Consider the following 9865-nt stretch of genomic DNA (forward strand, 5'->3'; position numbering starts at 1 on the left):
TCAACCATAGGTTAGGATCATGTACGGTTTAAAAGGAAGTCAACTCTTCTTGCATCTTAACTTGGGTTCTCCTTTAAAGACAGGTTTTTTTTTTTTTTAATCTTACGAATCAAGAAAATTGCTCTGGTGAATAAAACCCTGACACACTAATAGAAGGATAAAACAAATGACCCCCTAAAAAAAAGAACCAGATCTGAGGCTAACCCTGATGCTACTCATAGATTAGTCAATGAACATATAACTTCCTTTCTTTACTCACCAATGTCGAAGCCCTTCCCACAAATTTTGGCTCAATAGATCTTGGCATCACCAGTAGTTTCTCTGATTCTTACCCCACATTGTACACAGATTCTTACATGACGACAACAAACATTTCCCCATCTTCAATTGTTGTTGAAGTCCTAAGAGATGATAACTATGATGATTGGAGTGCCTGCATGAAAAGCTACATGTTAGCTCAAGACCTTTGGGATTTTATTGAGCCTGCTGGTCATCATGAAGGTGATCAAGAAGTTGACTCTAAGCCTATTGATCATCAAGAAGGTGACTCTAAGGCGTTGAGAAAAAAGAATGCTGCAGCTTTACATGCAATTCAAATTTCTTGTGCACCACATATACTTTCCAAGATTAGGAGCATCACTTCAGCAAAAAATGCCTGGGATACTTTGGCAAATATGCAAAAATTGCAAGTAAGAACAGCTGATACACCACAATTATCAAGAATGAACGCGGGTAATACATCCATCATCTCTTACCCTCTCTAAGACGCAAGCACAGCTTGCAAAATAATGCTGTTTTTTTCCTAACAGAGAAGGCATGACTTTCGCAGGACTCGATAGATGGCGTGAACTATATAAGCATGCCCATGAAGGTAATTGGGAAGGCACAAAAAGATTTCTTGACCTTCATCCGGAAGCAAAAAATGTGAAGATTACACCCTTTGGTGAAACAGCTCTTCATGTAGCGATTGTGGCTGGGAATGTGAAACTTGTGGAAAAGCTGGTAGAGCTAATGTCACCTGAAGACTTGGAAATAGTAGAACAAGCTGGTTGCTCAGCACTTTCTTATGCTGCTATGCAAGGAATCACAAAGATGGCCAAATGCATGATCATAAAGAACAAAAAATTGGTTAACCTTCCGATCGAATGGAGGAGGACGTATCCCAGTTGTGGTGTCTTGTTTGGGAAATCATAAGGAAATGACCCATTATCTTTACTCTGTCACTCCAGCTGAACTGCTATATGAGGACAACGGTAACCATGGATCATTGCTCCTCCAATTGTCTATAGCATCCGAAATGTTTGGTAAGAGACATACTCATGCAAGCACAATGAATTAGCCCCAACATTCTTGTTGATACTTGTTTGTTGCTTTTGAAATGCTAAAATACCAGATATTGCTTTGGATCTGCTTCAACTTTTTCCTAGTTTGGCTACCGCGTTGGATAAAATTTGGAAGCTTAATGCTGTGACGCAATTGTCTCTCTTGCCCGATAGATTCCATAGTGGAAGTCGCCTTGCATTTTGGCAACGTTGGATCTATTCCTGTTAGTATTACTTTCTCTGATTTTCATCCTCAGAGCCTCTTCCTCCACACACGTCGCACGTTTGAAAATTCAGGAGGAATTTGTTGTTTGTGGAATACTTATGGAGATGGAATTTGCATCATTTTTGGATAATTATATAATAAGTTATATATATAAAATAAGTTCACAACTCATGAAAGCTTTTTCATTGAAAGGTATAAACATTGGTCCACCCATTCCCTTCAGTGATCAAATGCTACAAGGTACAATCTCTTCATCATTATTTGATACAAGACTAATTTTTGTTTTGATTACTATACGGGCTATCTAATGCAAGATTAATTTTTCTTTTGCAGCTTCGAGTAGACCGCGGAAAGAAGTTATAAAGCTCCTCAAATTCCTAGGTATTTTATATGTGGCTATATACATAACCGGATGATTTTGTTGTTATCATCACTAGTATCATGTTATTAATCTGATAATTCTTTCCTCACCCAGGCATAAAGCAAATATATGATGTGAAGCTGAATCATATCTACTCTGATGAACTTCTACGTCGAATGGTTAAACATATATCAACATTGGATTTCGAAAAATACGATGAATGCGGGTTATTCAGAGCATTTAACAACGCTGTTAAGAATGGTATAGTTGAGATGATTGTCGAGATGGTTAAAGTTTGTCCTAATCTAATGCACACTTTCGACAAGAATGGCAGAGTTTTCTTGATGTCTTCAGTTGCACACAGACAAGAGAAGATTTTTAGCCTTTTTTATGGGCTTGAAGGAAGGAACGGAAATTTCCTTTCTGTGACAGATGTTTTTGATAATACTATGTTACACTGCGCAGGAGAGTTATCACCTTCTACTCAGTTGGCTCGAATCTCAGGTGCAGCTCTTCAAATGCAGAGAGAACTTCAATGGTACAGAGTAAGTTTCTCAAGCATCAACTTTTTGTTACGCTAATCTGACTGATATGGGGTTTATAGTCGCTCTGCCTGAAAAAAATTGTAGTCTTTCTTATGAACTGGTCAACACTAGAACATTATTTCATAGCTCAATGGTTTGGATTCAATATTGTAGGAGGTGGAAAGCATTGTGAATCCTAGGGCTAAAACGTATTGCAATCAAAATGGTGAAACACCTGGCCAATTGTTTACCAAGAGCCATGAAAAATTGATGGCAGCTGGGGAGAAATGGATGAAGCAGGTGGCAACTTCATCAACAGTTGTAGGTGCTCTTATCATTACAGTTATGTTCACTGCAGCCTTTACTGTTCCTGGCGGTAACAAAGATACTGGATTTCCAGTGTTTTTACATGAAAAATCATTTCTGATTTTTATAATATCCGACGCAATTTCTCTCTTCGCGTCATCTACATCAGTGTTGATGTTTCTAGGAATCCTCACGTCACGTTATTCCGAGAATGATTTCCTTATATCATTTCCTAGAAAGTTGGTTATAGGCCTCTCCACGCTTTTCATCTCTGTTGCAGCCATGATGGTTGCCTTTTGCGCTGCTCTGAGAATTGTGATGGATGGAAGATTGGAAGTTGTCATTCCTGTTTCGTTACTTGCTGGAATTCCTGTAACCCTTTTTATATTGCTGCAATTTCCTCTCCTTGTTGAGATTTTCATGTCCACATATGGACCAGGTATCTTCAACAGGAAAATGAAGCGTTGGTACTGAACATATTTGTTTTTCAATGCAAGGGACGTTCTCTCCGTTTCGTGTACATCAGCCAAAATTCTTGAACGATCAGCTAGAATTTAACTTTATGGACCTCATGTGATTACTCTTCATATGGTTTTGCTCACGAAAAGTATTATTACATTTGCCTTGAAGCTATGTAGAGATTATGCACGTAAGGTTGAATCTTGTGTTCATTAGTGATTTAAAGCTAAGTATTATTACATTTGCCTTAAGCTAGATTTTTTCTTGTGTTTGTTTATTTTTATTATTATTTAATAAATAAAAAAATAATTTTGATAAATAAAATTATTAAAAACAACTATATAAATGACATGTATTATAAAATTAAATATTTTAATTTATATTTATTTTTTATTCAATTTTTAGTTTTATATTTAATTATCATTAATAATTTTTTATTTTATTTATTAATACTATAATTATTAATTTATATAATTTTATTTGATGCATCATAATAATTTTTTATATATAAAAAAACTTGTCAAGAAAAGTTTACACATTCAATTTTTTTTCTATCGAAAAAAACCATGGACAGCGTGTCAAATTGGTAATAATCACTATAAAGTATAAGCCCCACAAATAAAAAAAAACAAATTTTCTCCACCTCCAATCAATCACATTCACGCTTTAATTATCGTTTCAAACGTGACATCCCAATCATTAACGTTTTATTTTAAGTATTAAAGAACTCTAAAAGGCGTGGGGAAAGCACTGTAGCTTCCCCACGCCTTTTAATAACACTGATATATAATAATAATAATTATTATTATATAATAATGATAATTATATTATAATATATATTTTTTTTCATTTTTTTGTTTTTTTTTTGTTTTTTATGCCTTTATGAGTTTTTTTTTTTACTTTTTTTCTTTATATTTTTTCTTTTTAATAAATTTTTTTTATTTAATTTAGTTTGTTAATGAATCCTGAGTTTGACAGGTTAACCTGATTTGACGAGTTAACCTAAAATTTTATTTTTTTTATCTTTTTTCTTTTTAATTAATTTTTTTCATTTAGTTTAGTTTGTTAATGTTAAATTTCTTTCTATTTAATTATCAGACTTTCATGACACGTATCACAATCTTGACAAGTTAACCCAGTTAATTATGGGTTAACCCGTAAATTTTTTTTTCTATTTAGTTATCAAACTTTCATGACGCGAATCTAAGGTTTGACGGGTTAACCTAGTTTGAAGGGTTAACCCAGTTAATTCAGATTTTTCTTTTCTTTTTATTCATTAGTTTTTTTGTTCCTGTAGATTTTTTTTTTTTTTAATTAATCTATTTAATTATCACACTTTTATGACACAACCTTGCAGCCAGACTCACATCCAAGGCTCTTGAGTCCAGTGTTGCAACTAGACTCACTTAAACTTAAGTCATGTAAGTGTAATATTATTATAAATATTACTCTTGGGTCAAGCGTTGCAGCTAAACCAAAGGCTTTTTGGTGTATCTTTGCAAAAATACATAATCCTCCTAGATCTTAGCATTTTTTAATATTTTTTATGCAAGAAAAAAAAATAACCCGTGGCGTAAGCCTTTGTTTTGTTTTTTTTTTTCTTCTCCTTTTTAAGTCTTTCACTATGGACTGCACAGTGCAATTCACAGTTAAAAAGCTGATGCCTTTAGTTTTTTTTTTGTCTTTTTTTCCTCTTTTTTTTTGTTTTGTAATTATTCTTTTAATTTAATTTCTTAATATTAAATTTTTTCTGTTTAATTATTAGACTTTCATGACACGGATATCGGGTTTGACTGGTTAACCCGGTTGATTCAAATTGTTTTTCTTTTTCCTCATTACTTTTGTTCTTCCGATTTTATCTTTTAATATTGTATGCAGTCCACGGTGAAAAGGATGATGCCTTTAGTTTTTTTCTTTTTTTTTCTTTTTATGTCTTTCATTGTGGACTGCACAGTACAGTCCATGGTAAAAAGATTGATGCTTTTTTTTAAAAAAATTAATTTTTTTAATTTAGTTTGTTGATATTAAATTTTTTTTCTATTTAGTTATCAGACTTTCATAACACGGATCTCAGGTTTGACAGGTTAGTCCAATTAATTCAGATTTTTTTTCCTTTTCTTCATTAGTTTTTTTCTTCATGTTGGTTTTTTTTCTTTGTTTTGTTCTTTTTAATTAATCTATTTAAGTATCACATTTTTATGACACAACCTTACAGCCAGACCTATATCCAAGACTATTGGGTTTGGTATTGCAGCCAGACCACTTAAACTTAGGTTTTTCAACTTTAACGTTATTGTAAATATTATTCTTGGATCCGGCGTTGCAGTCAAATCTAAGACTCTTGGATATAACTTTGCAAAAAAACCTAATACTTTTAGATCTTAGCTTTTTAAAATATTTTTTATGTAAAAAAATTAACCCGCAGCATCACGCGAGTCATTTACCTAGTAATTTCTAGGATGGGTATGAAAAATTTCTAGAATGGGTATGAAAAATGGGTTACCGAAGCTTAATGAATTTTTGTAGTCAAAATATGACACAAACTCATTTCTCACCTAGCTACTAGCTGGGCACATCGAAGATATCTTTGTGAGAATTGTAGGCTTTGAAATTATAACAACCAATTAAAAAATTAAAAAAATAATAATTAAAATACTTACGGATTCATGAATAGAAAAATAATATCATAAGCATTTAAATCGGTAATTTCATGGAATCTTTGCATCAAATTTCTAAGAACAAAATGCTTAGGATTTAGTTATTGGTGGGATAGAAAACAAATAATTTTATAGGCAAACTAGTTGGCTATGGAAAATGAGAGATAAAATTTGAATTTTTAAGGAGGATAATCTTTCGTTTTCGATAATAAAATACCATGTAATATTAGCCTAAACATTGATATAATACTCTATCATCGTTTTCCAATTTTCTGGTTGTTAATTGACTCTCTGTCTCGCAATTAGAATCTACAATTGTACATAGCAAAGCTCTTAATTTTAAGATGTTCATTATATATTCTAGTCATTAATTAGTTGATTAAACTAACTAGCTCCTTATTGAATAGGGAAAACAAAAATCAAAATCAATTTCAAGTTGATTGGACGGTACGAAATTGGAGAGAAAATAAATGGGGTCCGGAGCCTCCTCTTCATGATGATTGGTGGATTTTTTTAGAATTTCAAAAAGTTGTTCTTACAGCTGGCGATGCTCAAGGAAAGGAGATGGTGATTGAAGATAAAAGTGATGATTCTCCAACAGCTGTTTTTATTATGGGAAAATAGAAATTAGAGAGGTAAAGGTGTAAGTAATACTATAAGAAATACTATATATATATATATATATATATATATATATATATATAAAACAATAAGAAATTTATTGTATTGTAATTTATTTTAATTAATTAAATTTTTTTTAAGTACCATAGACATCGACATGCTAGAATTCCTCTAAATCTCCCAATATTCAATCTCATGTAAGTAAAGAATTGACACCCGCAGGTTGGTTATATAATAATTCTTTTTAATGTTTCTTTTTATTTTATTCTCATAGATAAAATCATATTTGAAAACAAAAAAACCTTCTTATCATATTACTGCGAACTTCTTATCAGTTTCCCAATAATGTTTTATAGTTTATTTACATTAAATTCATCAATCTCTCTCTTGATTTGAAAAGTTGTCCCCCCTTGAGGACAGTGGAGACGACCTCACGTTTCACCTAACAAACGAAGTCTTTGGCACGAAATTGGAAGGTCACATCAGTGCATGCACCGCATGGGCAAGCCCTCTGTGACTGAAAAAGAGTAAAAAATAATAATCATGGTACGTTTAACAGAAGTTCAAGTAAAATCTACATCACGGTATGTTTTTGTTTTTGTTTTTTTTTTTAATATGAATTAAGAATATGAGTGAGAAAAAAATTAAAAATTAATTAAATTGAAAAAATCAGAAAAAAATAATAAAAAAAATTAAATCGTGAAAAAAACCGATTAAAATTTTGAAAAAACCTACCGGTTTGGTTCGGTTTTGGTTTTATAAGCCTAAAATAAAAAAATCAAACCGAACCGGAAAAAAAACCAGAAAAAACCGAGCCAAACCGGAAAAAACCGTGTCAAACCGAAAATCAATCCAAACCAGTTTGAACTGGTTTTTGTCCTAAAAAACTAAAGCAAACCGAAACCGGTCAGTTTGAACCGGTTTTGGTTCGGTTCAAATTTTTTTTTTAATTCAGTATGATTATTTTTTTAATAAAAATCAAACCAAATAAAAAATAATTACTTTTAATACAGAGTCAGTAATTAGGATTAGAATGCTCTCGGAACATGATTCAGGCTACTAAATTTAATTAAAATCTCAAGACACGGTTTCTTATATTTAAATTTATTGTTAATTAGGAAATTGAGGTGTCGATTAAGAGGGTGCATTACTGTTTAATAAATCTCAAATCAATGAAAAGCAAAAACTTTAGGAACTCTGCATGAATAATTTGACTTTGACTGAAACCAAGAAATAAATACCTTGAAGCTCAGAGTTTATTACAACAAGACAATGAGGATATGGACATTTGGCGCAACCACCGCAATAACATGAACACGTCATCATGGGACTCCTTTGAGGTCTCTGTAAGGGTCCATGGGAATATGCTTGGTACAGGCAGAATTATTTTGCAGCATATATATTCATTTTCTGAAAAAACATTATTGAACCGGCAAAACGTGGGTGAGATATCTAATCTGCCCTGGACAACCTTTCATTATCAAAAATTATTGAAGCTCTGCCTTTCATTATCAAAACCGGAAAAAAATCAAGTCAAATCGAAAATCAAACCAAACCGGTTTGAACCGGTTTTTGTCCTAAAAAACCAAAGCAAACTGAAACCGGTCAGTTTGAACCGGTTTTGGTTCGGTTCCGAATTTTTTCTTAATTCGGTATGATTATTTTTTTTGATAAAAATCAAACCAAATAAAAAATAATCACTTCTAACACAAAGTCAGTAATTAGGATTAGAATGCTCTTGGAACATGATTCGGGCTACTAAATTTAATTAAAATCTCAAGACACGGTTTCTCATATTTAAATTTATTGTTAATTAGGAAATTGAGGTGTCGATTAAGTGGTGTTAATTTATCTCAAGACATGGTTTTTTAGTAATTTAAGATAAAATCAGCAATGCAGCTTACCTCAGGTAGGGTGCGCTAGGGGTGCTAATACCTTCCATAGCCACAATCAGTCCTGTACCATAGAATCTCTGTTGACCAGTTAGGGTTCCTAGTGACCATAATACTAGGCGGCGACTCCTTGAACAACACCTTTTCCCCCTCAAAAAACAAGATATCAGATATCTGTTTTTTTTCCATAATCATGATTTATTTTTAAGACCGTCGCGATGTCAGGTGCGATAATCATGATCGTAGTTTTGATTGGCCACTCTTTAATTATTGATCTAGGCATCAAGCAAATATATGATTTAAAGAAGATCCACATTTATTCGGATAAAATCATACGGTGTATGTTTGAGGAACACAAAAAGGCAGATGCACATGTAGCATTTTAAAAGGGATATTTGAGAGTACAGTAGTGGTCATAGTTTTGAAACCCGGCCCGACGGGTCGACCCGGGGGCTGGAACCGGGCCGGGTTAAAGAAAAAATGGGGAAAGAAAAAACTCGGTGTGACCCGGCTGACCCGGCAATACTTGGTTGCAACCCATTGACTTTTATTTTTTTTTACTAAAACGACGTCGTTTTGATTAAAAAAATTGACCCGGGCGATCCGGTGACCCAGTCAAAACCCGGAACCCGGGCCTTAGATCGGGCCAGGTCTAAAAACTATGGTAGTGGTTATTTTTAAAAGTATTTTTTTTTTCAGAAATACATCAAAAATAATATTTTTTTTATTTTAAAAAACTTATTTTTAATATCCGCACACCAAAATAATAAAATAAAAAAAACTTTTAAAACACAAATTTTTTCTATATAGTATGAAATCAATTCTAATTACATAAATTCATAGTTAATTTAATAAAAGTCAACTAAAATCCTCAATTTTTACAAACCCAAAGAATTAATGAGATGGAGGACACAACACCGAGCCGTCAACGAAGTGAAAAACACCTTGACTAAGAAGATAGGGCTTCATCTGCATTCGCCAATAGAGATAATTTGTGTTCGTAAGTTTCAACGAAACAACTTGGTGGGTGTTTGACAAAGAAACGATAACCGGAGTATGTGTTCCCATAAGATGTGGAGGAAAGATAGAAATTTATGAGGAGGAATCAAAGACATGCTTTGCAAGTGGAGGTTGCTGTTGTGGAGGAAAGAGACCACCGGCAACAACTTGTAGATGGCTGGCCGACCGTGTTGCACCACCGGTGGTGAGAGAGAAGTCGGCGGCAGCAGTAGAATTCATGTAGAAAAAGCAAAGAGCAGGTCGGTTGCAAAGCGGGAGAAGGAGAAAAGAGTTTCGACGATAGAAGGCTCTGATACCAAGTTAAGAATAACTAGGAGGCTTAAACTATTTGTTAACCAACTCTTTCTATATATATGTATAGGATAATATATAATAGAAATGATAAAAATTATCACACAAGAGTATAACTATATATTTGTTTTATATACGATATTTTTTATATAGTTACATTCTATAATTATAATTATAATTATAATT

General features: G+C 32.8%; 1 protein-coding gene and 1 pseudogene across 1 annotated transcript in view; both read left to right on the forward strand.

Annotated features, from left to right (window-relative positions):
• Nucleotides 1-9865, forward strand: part of LOC7494881 (uncharacterized) — a 45586-nt gene that overhangs the window by 24322 nt on the left and 11399 nt on the right. The gene's annotated exons all lie outside the window — the stretch shown is intronic.
• On the forward strand, nt 357-3248 carry LOC7494885 (uncharacterized; annotated as a pseudogene).

Source organism: Populus trichocarpa, chromosome 8 (assembly GCF_000002775.5).
Source record: "Populus trichocarpa isolate Nisqually-1 chromosome 8, P.trichocarpa_v4.1, whole genome shotgun sequence".
Taxonomy (NCBI): domain Eukaryota; kingdom Viridiplantae; phylum Streptophyta; class Magnoliopsida; order Malpighiales; family Salicaceae; genus Populus; species Populus trichocarpa.